Source organism: Vespula vulgaris, chromosome 2 (genome assembly GCF_905475345.1).
Source record: "Vespula vulgaris chromosome 2, iyVesVulg1.1, whole genome shotgun sequence".
Classification (NCBI taxonomy): Eukaryota; Metazoa; Arthropoda; class Insecta; order Hymenoptera; family Vespidae; genus Vespula; species Vespula vulgaris.
The window spans coordinates 12,314,786-12,327,976 of NC_066587.1; the positions used below are offsets into that span (position 1 = coordinate 12,314,786).

Below are 13,191 nucleotides of genomic sequence, written 5' to 3' on the forward strand. Positions count from 1 at the left end.
ACATGGATGTGTAAAGGGCCAACTCGATGCACGACGATGTTCACCCTCTCTTCCTGTTTCTCTCTCTTTCTATCTCTCTTTCTCTCTCTCTCTCTCTCTCTCTCTCTCTCTCTCTCTCTCTCTCTCTCTCTCTCTCTCTCTTGCTCTCGGATATGGGGTGACGGCCTCCCGGGGGAAACTATTTATGCAGAGAACTTTCGAAACGACGTGCAGTCTCAGCGGGAATGCGCGGATATTGAATTCTCTTTCGATGCATCGTTGCAAGCGATTGGAGGGAGAAAGAAAGAGAACATCGATGCACTTTACACTTGGCCGCAATGTCGACACACTTGAGGAAGAAGAAGTCGCGGATACGCGATTCTTTTTATCCTGGAATATGGATCGTATCTTAAATGTAGTAGAAGATATATATCGAAGTTAATACGACGATCTCTCTTGTTTCATATTTTTCGAGATTAAAAGGATACTTTTCTTCTTACGGGTGATCTTATTGTCTATCGCTTATAATCGTATTTTTAACGAGTTATTTAAGAGTTCTACGATAAATCACGATATATTTCTTCTTTCTTTTTTCTTTTCTTCTTCTTCTTTTTTTTCTTCCTTTTCTTGTCATACAAAAATCCTGAACGATATAACGATTTTATTCCACGAATAAAAATGTCGATTTGTTGAGATTTGTTTCGTCGAAAATGAAGCTTGGAACTTAGACGAATGATCAGGAATGTTCTTAAACGATAAAAGATCAGAGCTAAATAGCCGAGAGAAAGGGAAAGATCAAAACGATGCTTGTTAAAAGTCTGAAAGTCTCCGTAGATTTGTTCCGTGGAATGAAAAAGAAAAAATCAAAAAGAAAAAAAAGAAAAGAAAACAAAAGAGAAAGGAAAAGAAAAAGAAAGAAAGAAAGAAAGAAAGATAAAGAGAAAGAGTCTCAGCGTTAATAGCCGAACGCTTATGCGAGTTGGTGGATAATTAGGGAGTGGAAAGACGAATTCTCCGGAACTAACGAGCGGTTTCGCCGTCGTCACGCACGATATTTGTAGTTCTCTCTTTCAGATTTCTCTTGACTATCGAAAAGATGAGCAGTCGCGACGAAACAAACGCGACGAACGCGTGGGAGGTAAAGAGCGAAAAAGAAAGGAAAAAAACGCGAGAAAGGGAGTCTCGTTGGAAGGAAGTTTCGATCGGAGAGGAGGAAGAGAGAGAAGGAGAGGAGAAGAGGGGAAGGGAATGTAATAGGGACTTCTTGGACGTTTTTACGTTGGTATGGCAAACCAACCGAAGCGAACGAGCCGATTTACGCGCTTTTTTATCTTGACTCTCTTACCCTCTCTCTCTCTCTTTCTCTCTTTTTATTTTTGTTTCGAAGCCGCATTAAGAGCACGTCTCTTTCTTGCGATCTTTCGTTTTTCCTTTTAGGTATACCTCGCATTTTTCATCCGTTCCATTTTCTTTTTCGTTTCTTTCTTTCTTTTTTCTTTTATATATATATATATACATATATATAGTAATGTTCTTTTCTCTTTTTTGCTTATATAATCATGATTTTTATAATTATAATTTGTATGATTTATTTATATTAATCTATCGTTATTATTTTAATTAATCTATTATTTTCTTATCTATATTGATATGAATATAAGACGTATGTATATTTGAATATCATTCGTAGTAGTTAAAAAAGAAAAAATGATGAATTCGATGATAGTAACAAATGATTTCGATGTTAGTAAATGCTGATCTTTCGAAAGTATGGTGATTATAGTGTCTTCTTTAAATATCTCTTGTTTCTTCTTCTTTCTCGTGTATTGCTATATATAGCATACGTGTATATACACACGTGCACACTCTGTCTCAAGTTTGCTCAAAATATAGGTATTCTGTGATGTGGTTAGACAGAGAAGAGAGACGATTCGGTGACGGTGGTTACGTTCTCGGTGAACTTTCGTCGAGATGCCAAGGAAAGTTGGGATGCATCCAGTTAATGAGCCGAAACCATGTAATGCGATCCAGTCTCGTAGCTTGGTATAGTATCTTAATAAGAGCGGCTATCCAAGGCGACTTACACACGAAAAGACAACAACGAGGAGGAAACACAGTAAGCAACGCCAAGGACTACACGACACGCTAATCTGTATCTGGGCAAGCTCAGTTTTTGCATCATTTACTCTGGCTTCTCCATCGACGATCCTACGCTCTAGTTCTTTCGGTATCATCAAGACAAACTTTAGGGAAATTCTTGAGAAAACGCAGAGATTGGCTCGTATTAAAAATCGATCGTTCATTTTCAAATAGAAATTTTAGTTATGATACTTTTATATTTTTATTATTTTTTTATATTAATAGACAGACCATGGAGAAAATTTTTTCTTTTTAACATTCCGTTCGAGACTCGATTAACGTAATTAACGTGATTCGTAAGATATTATTATGAATGTTTCATAAACGTGTATCAGATAGAATAATAATGTCGTGATATCGACGAAGGATAGGGTGGATCCTTTACAAAAGATTTTCTTTTATTTCTTAGGAAGATCTCTAAATTGTTTGATCTATTCAAATACACGTATCAAGAGATATTACGATATTCTCAAGATTATTTAAGATTGATATCATAATACATAAGCGATCGTATTCGGAATAGAACGAACATTTTTAGCGGTTTCTAGCATGGTCCTGAAGTAACGATGTTCGCTGTGAAACGTTTAAACTCAAAGATATTAGGGTACACGAAAACCGAATAGAGAATGGAATAGTACATAAGCCAAAGCGCGGCTGAGTAGATATTAAGATAATAGCTGAGGCTTATGCTGGCTTCTAAGCTTTATTCGAGATTATACGATAATGCGTGGCGTTTATAGGCCACCTCTAAAAGCTTTACTAGAGTTCCCTTTGGTAACGATTTCTTATAATTAGAAACGAAACAATGATAGGCATTATGCGGTTACGTGCAAAGGAAATAGAAAAGAAAAGAGAAAAAAAAGAAATAGAAACGGAAAGAGAGAGAGAGAGAGAGAGAGAGAGAGAGAGAAAGAGAGAAAAAAGCATTGGCTGATGTTCAGCTTTTCCTTCGCGATCACGAAACCGAATAGGAACATGTAGCTGTTAACAAAGCTTGAAAAGCGCAGCTGAAAATAACAAGAGTATAGGGTACAAGCGAGAATAAGAGAAGGAGAGATCTAAAGAGAAAAAGAGAGAGAGAGAGAATAGGGTAGGAGGATAACAGGGGTTGAAGAAATGAAAGAGAACGATAGGAAAGATTGGAAGAAACAAAGGAAAGCTTCTTTCGAGGGAGCTAACGTCCAATGTTTCTTCTTCGTCCGTCCTCCTTTTTTTATTTTTATTTTCTCTCTCCCTTTCTCTCTCTCTCTCTCTCTCTCTCTCTCTCTCTCTCTTTCTCTCTCTCCTCTTTTTCTTCCGTTGAATAAAGCGAAATCGTCAAACGCAAACTTACGAAACCGTTCACGTTTCTCCGCTGGAAAGAAAACGCTCGCTTCCTGTCACCAATCGGAAAGAAATAGATAGATAGATAGATAGATAGATAGATAGGGAGAGAGAGAGAGAGAGAGAGAGAACTAAAAAAGAGAGTAGCAAGTGTCGCGATGGCGAAGTGTTTCCGATTATCTTCGTCGTCGTTTTCGTCGTCATCATCGTCGTCTGTTCGAGAACTTCGAGACGATATTACCCCATTAGTTCCTCGATTCGAACTCTTTTGTCTGGTTTTCATTACACCTTAGATCGACGTAATCATCCAAGATAGAAAGAAAAAGAAAAAGAAGTAAAAGTCTCGTATATATATATATATATTTTTTTTACCAATACATATCGACGGACAAATCGGACCCGATGAAATTGAATAGCTTTGCTCGAACAAAGTTTTTATTTAAAAAAGAATATTTTTTTCCTCCTCGAACATTTGTGCAATCCGATAAAATTTGTCCTGTATGAAGCCCGGTAAACTCGTAATGGTTGCTAAGGCACGTGTTAGAAACGAGTCACCGTTGGATCGTTCGCTGGTTGGAAGAAATTGGCCAATCGGGTTCATTCGAACACTCACTGGACGCAATTATTGGAACTTGGTAAGGGCGGTAAGGGGGTTCGTTTGAAATTAAGCGAACATTTAGCTATTTTTTTTATTTTTTTTTTTTTACATTTTGCAGGAAGTCTGTCCGTTGAAAGAACACAAATCGTATGGGTTCATCCCTCTCTCTCTTTCTCTCTTTATTTTTTTACTGTCTCCCTATCTCCTTCTTTTCTCCTTTACTTAATTCGCCTTTAACCTTTTCCGCTTAACTCTTCTTTTTGACACCCGTCTCGTTAAACCTCGCGTGCTTTAGTCGCGCAATTATCCATGCAAAGGGTACGTTGCCACGGCAAAAAGACTTTAATCGCTTTGACTTTTACGTGGTGGAACCACCGAGCTCGGCTACACACATCGTGCAGGGTCGAGCAGGCTCGCTTACCAATCGCCAACGTGCCAAAGACGCGATATATCGAAGGGTGGATATTTCGATAGGAAACTAGAACCAGCCAGTGAATCCATTAACCTAGCCTCTCGTTTTTGTAAGAAACGCTCTTTTATCGGCCGCTGATGTTGTTTTTCCTTTTTTCGGTCCGGCGGTACGTTACTCCTGCCCTCAATTTTCCTACGTTTAATTAATCGAACGCTTTCTTCGGTAACATCGACCCGCTAAGCTTCAACGATTTTAGTGATCTAATTTATTCATTGATAGAAATATAAATCTTTCGTCCTAATAAGTAGATCATTTTTTTTCTTTCTTTTTCTTTGTTTGTTTGTTTTTTTTTTTTTGTATTCCTTCTAATAAATATCGACTAATCAAATAAGATTTAAGTTAAATAGGAAAATTTTAGTAATGTGTAGGAATTTTAAAAGAGCTCAGTGATCTTCTCGTTTGTTAATAACTTTTTTCATTTTGACAATGTTTAGATTAGTAGAGTGATTTATATATATGTATATAATATATTTATATTTCTGTATATCATCATATCTGTATATTATATAATATATTTATATATAATATAGTATATATATTTATATCTATATATATATATATATATATACACACGTATCGTAAATTGTATTATTTGCATATATATATTTAATCCAGTACGTAGTGAGATAGTAAGAGAATTATATCTTCTTAAATTCTGACTTAACATCGGTTTTACATAGAACGAAGATATTGGAGGGCAAGGTGAGGATATTCCGAGACTTACACTCGAGGATTTGCAAGGTGGTGAATTCGAGTCGAGCAGAGAGAGAGAGAGAGAGAGAGAGAGAGAGAGAGAGACAGAGAGAGAGAGAGAGAGAGAGAAAGAGTGCACATAGATGCTGTTTCAGCACGCTCTCTTTTGCCTTCTTTTATATATACGCACACATATCCTTTGTCTTTGATCCCTTTAAAAAAGAAACAAGAGAGATACAGAAGAAGAAAAAAAAATAAAAAAGAAGAAGAGAAAAGTATCGATCGTTTTTTAAGCGTAACTTATAGAAGCTCTTCACAAGGGTAGTACATTATACCGATTAAAATAAAAAAACTGATGGAAAAAATAGATACGATTGTACTCCCAAAGAAATCGCAAAGAATATCAGTATTATACTCTGGTTATCGCCAAAGGGACAAAAAAAAAGAAAGGAAAAGATCGGATCATTTTATTACCATCCTACTCACGATCTTCCTTTGGAAGAAAGAGAACCGAACGATAAAACCAAGGGAATTAGACAAATGGATAGATAAATGTGAAAAGGAAAGAGATCGCCGGCTGGTAGGCGACGATTCCACGATCGACAGTGTATTCTCAGTGTAATCTATCTGAGGATTCCTTTTCTATCTTCCATCCTCTTATTCACCCCTCTCAAACGATTGTTACGGCTTTCCTTTTCTCGGACATACACATACATACATATATACATACATACATACATACATGTATATATGGTATTCCTCGAATGTTCGTCCTTTTCTTTCATCTCTCTCCTTCTCTCTCGTTACTACATTCGACATCTCGAAGCTACCTTCGTAGGACGTGGTCGAAATCGAAGAAAAAGCAACAGAGAGAAAGAGAGACAGAGATAGAAACAGAGAAAGAGAGGGGATAGAAGACCGTCCCTTTGGGATTCCTGAGAGGACTCCGGATAATCCTCGTTCCGCTTCGCCTAAGCGCCTCTCACTTATCGGACTTGTATCTCAACTCCTTCCCAACGAGAAGGACACCGGATACCCCTTCGAACCTCGACGATACTACCGGCCTTTAAGACTTTAAGCGCGATATCGTCGCTTCTATAGTGTCACCTACTCGACGACCAAAACAGAAAATCCAAAAGACGCTCTATCGTTACACTTCGAACTTTCGAATGGATAGTTCACGATCAAGAGATTGTCTGTTCGAATAAAACCACTGCGGTGAATACGAATCGTGGTTTTGATCGATACGTATTTAATTTTTAGCAAAAGTTCCTTTTTCTATTTTTTAATCGTAACGAAATATCAAAACAGAGAATCCAAAAGACATCTTCTCGTTACATTTCGAATTTTCGAATGGATAGTTTACGATCAAGAGATTGTCTGTTCGAATAAAACCATTGCGGTGAATACGAATCGTAGTTTTGATCGATATGCTCTTAATTTTTGGCGAATGTTTCTTCTTCTTTTTTTTTTTTTTTATTTTGTAATCGTAACAAAATATCAAAAGGTACCTTCTCGTTATACTTCGAACTTTCGAATGGATAGTTCACGATCAGGAGATTGTCTGTTCGAATAAAACCACTGTGGTGAATACGACTCGTGGTTTTGATCGATACGTATTTAATTTTTAGCGAAAGTTTCTTTTTTTATTTTTTAATCGTAACGAAATATCAAAACAGAGAATCCAAAAGACACCTTCTCGTTACACTTCGAACTTTCGAATGGATAGTTTACGATCAAGATATTGTTTATTCGAACAAAACCACTGCGGTGAGTACGAGTGGAGGTTTTGATCGATACGTTCTCAATTTTCGGCGTGTGTTCTTTTTTTTATTTTTTAATCGTATCGAAATATCAAAACAGAGTCCGAAAGACACCCCACTGGTTACACCTTCAACTTTCGAATGAATAGTTTACGATCAAGAGATCGTCTATTCGAACAAAACCACTGCGGTGAATACGAATCGAGGTTTTGATCGATACGCTCTCAACTTTTAGCGAGTATACTTTTTTTTTACCCTTCATCGCGATAATATTCCTTCATCTCTTTTCCGTTTCATTTATTTGATATTATTAGTTTCGAAGAAATAACGGCTGTATTTGTCATAAATTAAATTGATAATATTATCTTGATCGTGATATAAAAATTAAACGTATTTTATTATTACTAGCGCGATAAAAAATAATTTTTATTTCCCGTATAGAAATGTCGTTTCAATGACGGTACAGTAGTTAAAATGTCAATGCATTATTTCGATCGTAGTAAAAAAAAAAAAAAAGAAGAGTATAACGAAACGAGCGACGATAAAACGCAAAAGTAAAGAGAATAAAAGAGAAGGAAAAGTTTCAGGTGGGATAGGAAAGTCTAATCGGAAAGTCGTACCGTAAAAGTTTTCATAGGCCTTTTCTCTTAAACCTATCGGAGGAATGTTCTAACGAAACGATCTCGCAGGTGTTCGCTTTTGGTGAAACAAACGAAACTGGTTGGCGTCGCACGTAATACTTAAATTTGTTTCCTCCCCGAATATTAGCCTCCTGTTTATTGTTGGCCATTGCCTTTGGGAAATAGTACTTACAATGAAGCGACAATAAGAATGTCGTTGAGTTGCTACTTTAGTCGTTGTCGTTTTCGTCGTCGTCGCTAACATTCTTGTCGAATTTATAGGGGTTGTACGAATGACGAGAAAAAGGAAGGTAGGTCGATGTAATGATAAGAGTGTCCAACGTTTACCATCTCTTTCTATCTCTTTCTTCGTTTCTCTTTCAGTTTCTCCTTTACATCTTCTCTTTCCTTTCAACCTCGAACTCTTTTCCAAGAGCCAAACGTAAAAACACAATCGAGTTGCCGCTAGAGCTAGACCTCTGCAGAGAGAAAGAAGGGATGGCTCGCGAGGCGTGGTTTTAGAACTCGTGGGTGGAGGAAATGGGAGAAAAAGGGAAAACTGGCGTGGAAATGCGCCAGGTGAGAGACGGGAAAGGAGTCGGATCGTAAACCAGAAGCACCTCCTGGGATTCGTATTATTCTTTTGTGGAAGGTCGTTAGGGAGACTGGTAGGAAGAGGAGAGAGAAGAAGTAAAGGAAGAGGAAGATGTAAGAGGAACAGGAAGAAGAAGAAAAAGAAAAAGAGAAAGCAAAAGGATAGAAAGGAAAGATCTGAGTTTCTTCGTCGAGAGGGTTATGTTGCATTCACTTATACGACTTATGCGTTAAATTCTCGTAAAAATTGTTAACTTCGATGAAGATCTTCTTTTACTGCATATACAAATTTTATTTTCCATAAGAATCGTTTTTCAATAAATCTTTGTTATAACTACAGGTTGATATTATTGTTAAACGTCTATCACGATTGTTCGATAATGACGATTATTCTTTTCTTTTGATAATCAAAGGATCGTTTAACGAGGAAATTTATACAGTTGAGAAGGATTAAGAAAACTCTGAATCTAATTTAAAGAATAGATTTAGGATAGTTCTATGTTACCCGGTGTACTTTAGAATTCTAGAGACTCGGAACAATCCGATTTCGCAATTAATATCGCATCCAATTCGTACCATTCAAATCAAATATTGTCTCGTAGACGAATGAAATACGAGAATTATATCGGGTGAATGACTCTGTTTATTCGTTGAACCAACAATCGTTTCAGCTTCGTCACAATATTTTAGAGAATTAAAATTCGTCTTTAATATTTTACGATCTTGTATCGAATTATATTCGATATTCCATTTCGAATATGAAATAATAAATTCTATTATATCTCTGTTTTCTTTTTCCTCCTTTTTCTTCTTTTTTCTTTTGTCTCAGTGTAAAATATATTCGATGGATATTATTTCAATAATCATTAAATAAAAATAGCGTAATTATGTATATTATTTTCAATGAAATATTGGAAATATTAAAATATTACAGATCGTGAAGTGATAATGATTAATGTAAATAATTAAAATTTAATCTGTCCAAGTATTCCTGTTATGAATATTATCGTAAAAAAAGAAAACTACGAAGAAAGAAAAAAAAAAAAGAAAAAAGAACCTCCCCTCGTCTGTCGGAAACGTTGGATTCGATAAAGTGTAGATGATATTTTAATTAAACAAATCAATCGGAATATCAAGAGGCATGAAATTGATGATTGGGAGAACGAATCAGAATAGGGAAAAATTGCCGCAAGAGGCTTATAAGACCTTGGGTGTTCTTTTCCTCATCGTTGAACGATGCTGACTCATCGAATTCGACGATCGGAAGAACATCGAAGATTCTATAGCAATGATCTTCAATTTTCGACGATAACTATCGATCGGTTCTGCGTCTGGCCCGAACAAGAGCGATTAAATTCTCGGTAATTAATACGTCGTAGACGAAGAGACAGAAACGATCTGGTACCGTCGAAGATTTCAATTAAGTCAGGCGATAATCTTTCGACTTTCTCCTCATCCTTCTTCTTCTTCTTCTTCTTCTTCGTCTTCTTGACTTTTATCGCAAAGAGTAGGTTTGCTAACGAGAGGAAGATTCATCCAAGAGAGCGATCTACGTTTCATCAGAGAATGTTAAGAAGAAAATATCCACTTTCTCTCTCGAGCTTTCTACCCTTTAGATTTGTTTTACTCTTCGCTTTATCCGCCCAATGAATGCAAGGTGTTACTCCGTGGTTTTCGAGGGCGTGGAGCAAAGAGTTAGGCCATCGTGGGGGAAGAGTATTTTACTTTGGTAAAGGAGAGGGTGCCAACCGGAAGGTACTTAAGGAAGAAGGGGCTGCGCACCCTTCCGCGATATCCTTCCACCCTTCTTTTCGTTCTTTAATCGAGACAGCCTGAGATCCGTGGGCTCATTGAAAGCTTCGATAGAATGTTGCGATAAAAAAAAAAAAGTTACCTTTCGTTCGTTCGTTTATTCGTTTCTTGCGTCACGTAGATCGACGTGGAAAAGAGAAAGGTGAAGAAGAAAGTAGGTAAAATGGAGAGGAGAAAGGGAGGAGTGAAAAAAAGAAAAAAAAAAGATAAAAAGCTGTTGGGTATGAGAATTCACGAAAAAAAGAATCTTGACTCGTGGCGGGAAGATTTTTCTCCCGCGGGGGTGAATCATTCGTTAGAAGTTTCCCTCTTCTTTAAATTCGCGAAAGATTCCTCTCTTAGTGTATTGTGCGTGTATGTGTCTTTGTGTGTGTGTGTGTGTACGAATATGGATGAGGGAAGAGAAGGTTCACAGACGAGAGAGAGAGAGAGAGAGAGAGAAAGAGAGAGAGAAAATAAAGCAGAAAGAAAAAGAGAGAGAGAGAGAGAATAAGAGCTAGCTTCGGTTCTCAACTTTCTACGAATTCCATTCATCGATCTTCCGGCGAGTCACCGATCGTAACTATTAGGTGAAAAATGAATCGAAGAGAATCGTGGTGATAAGCATTGAGACCCTCAGCTGATTTTCGTTTTCGTCGAAAGCCCGTCGTCTCGTTTTATCAAAAGATTTGCAAATGCGTTCGTCTATGTGGTAATGCTAATACGATTTGTAGAGAGTAGAGGATAAATGTTTTATTTTCTTTTCTTCTCTCTCTTTGTGGATTGGCATAATTTTTCGAATAATTTATAATTATTGTAATATTGATCGAAACGGAGATACGACGATGAATGATGGTCCATAAAGGAAATTTATTTTTCGTTCGATCGTAACGAACGCATTGTCGATGAAAAAAAGAAAAAAAGAAAGAAAAGATATGATATAAAGAGAAAACGCGAACTGAACACACAAATTTTTGTTCGTTATTAAAAGAGTCATCTACTTCAGACCGACGAATAACTTTTAATTTAATTTAAAGGGACGTATCCGAGAAAGGTTTCCCATTGAAATGCGAAATAACATTTATTTGCCGTTGAGAGAATATTTATTAATTGCTCTAAAACGTTGAAACGTCACTCCTAAATAAAAGAGGATTTCTTTCAGAGCATGTTACGCGAATGTAAAGTGATTAAAGCCAATTGTAGACAGCTTTCTCTCTCTTTCTCTCTCTCTCTCTCTCTCTCTTTTTCTCTCTCTCCCTTTCTCTCATTCCTCTTTATATCTCTTTTTTTAGTTTTATTCGTTCGTTTCGATAATGTCCACTCGATCAGCGTAGATATTTATTCATTATCTACTCGTTGTCTCATGGTTCGCAAAAATCAAATGGAAGATCAAAAGGTTGCATTTAATGCGCTCACTTCGAAATACAAATCCATTAAGGAAAGTGCACAACTTGGATATTTGGATATTGGAATATTCGAAAAATCACATTTGTTTTTGTATTGCTTATAAAAATTTTCCACTCGTAATATTACAGTCTACGATTTTCCTTGAATTAATCTTGTTTCGTGAATTAATCCTTTTGAAAAATCAGGGTATTAGTAATAATTTCATATATAAAAGAAGCTTTTCTTTTTTACTTTTATATAGATTCTTTTTTCTTTCTATTACCTTCTCTCTCTCTCTCTCTCTCTCTTTGTCTGATTCCTTTTTTTTCTTTTGATCACCGCTGGAAAATTTCTGGATCATCTTATGAGTCGTGCTCCCTTTTCTCTTCGTAAATTGCAATATGATTTAGGTAAGCGCGAGGAGAGCAACGACGGCCTGAACTTACTGGTGGTCGGAATTCAATTAAGTCTTAAGTGTATTTGGGAGCTATCGCTCGAGGGACCTCGACGCCGATGCTTGTTCGGTGACTGGACCAACCTTCTACAAGAGGAAGATAGAGAAGGGATATATATATATATATATGTAAAGGGAGAGAAAGAGGGGAGGAGAGTGAGAGAGAGTCTACGTACATTCGCAATTAGGACCCATACCTGTCCACGACTATCTAAGCATATAAGCGTGTATGCTTACGTGTATATATATATATATATATATATATATATATATATATATATATATGTATGTATATACATATATATGTATCTCTCTCTCTCTCTCTCTCTCTCTTACATAGAATAACATAATCCCATTTACCTGCATATACGAACACACGTGAATTAGTACACGCACGTGTATATGTATGTGTCTAATTGCACGCGATATGCATATCGTGATATATGTGTTTGCATTCATATGCATAATATACATACAAGCGTGTATATATTCATGTATAATATTCGTGCACGTGTGAAAGCATAGCGCGAAGAGATATACGATTAAATGATTTTCGGAGAAGATTATAGATTTAACAAATTTCTAGCCTCTAAAAGAAAGACAGACAGATAGAGAGAAAGAGAGACAGAAAATATAAAATCAAGAACTTGTCGTTTCGTCTAGTTGATTCGTAAAAAGAATCGAATCTTTGTTCTACTCGATGATGCGTAAGAACATTCGAAATTTCTGAAAAATCGATAAGATTCCACCATTCAAGCATGATCGTAATAACATCGTTGAGAGAATTTCTTAGTATATACATACATACATATATACATACATACATACATAAATACATACATACGTACACACATAGATACATATATAGATACATACGAGATACTAGAATGGCGAATGGGGTATGTACACTCTAGGGACGATGCACAGGCCAAGACGTTAGAAATGGTTACGTGATTCTATTACCATCGTTAGGGATTATGCGCACTTCGCTGATCATGCCTGAATCGAACGTTTTTCTGCGAACGTGTAGGATCGCCACATCTACCTTCTTCTCTCTCTCTTACTCTTTTTCTCTCTGTCTCTTTCCCTCTCTCTCTCCCTCCCTCTTTTTATCTTTCTTTATTTCTTTTTCTTTTTTCAATCCCTATTTTTCTCTCTTGGGAAATACGCGAACGAAATCATACGGATTCGCGAAAAATGTCTTTGTAATACATGAACGAGCTTACATCTGACTTTTTTGAAACATTCGATTCATCATCAGATTATTCCTCTCGCCCCTTTTTTTTCGCTCTTGATTTCGATGAATTCTCCTTCAGGGAACGAGATTCTAAAGAACTTGTTCGAGCTTTCTGCCTACTTAAGCCCTCTCTCTTTCCCTC

The 13,191-nt window shown here is 36.6% G+C and overlaps 2 protein-coding genes across 4 annotated transcripts in view; one reads left to right on the top strand and one right to left on the bottom strand.

Annotated features, from left to right (window-relative positions):
* LOC127072710 (inactive histone-lysine N-methyltransferase 2E) overlaps positions 1-13,191 on the bottom strand; it is a 397,888-nt gene that overhangs the window by 208,223 nt on the left and 176,474 nt on the right. The gene's annotated exons all lie outside the window — the stretch shown is intronic.
* The window catches only part of LOC127072702 (proto-oncogene tyrosine-protein kinase ROS), a 369,768-nt gene that overhangs the window by 88,169 nt on the left and 268,408 nt on the right, over positions 1-13,191 (top strand). The window lies entirely within an intron of this gene.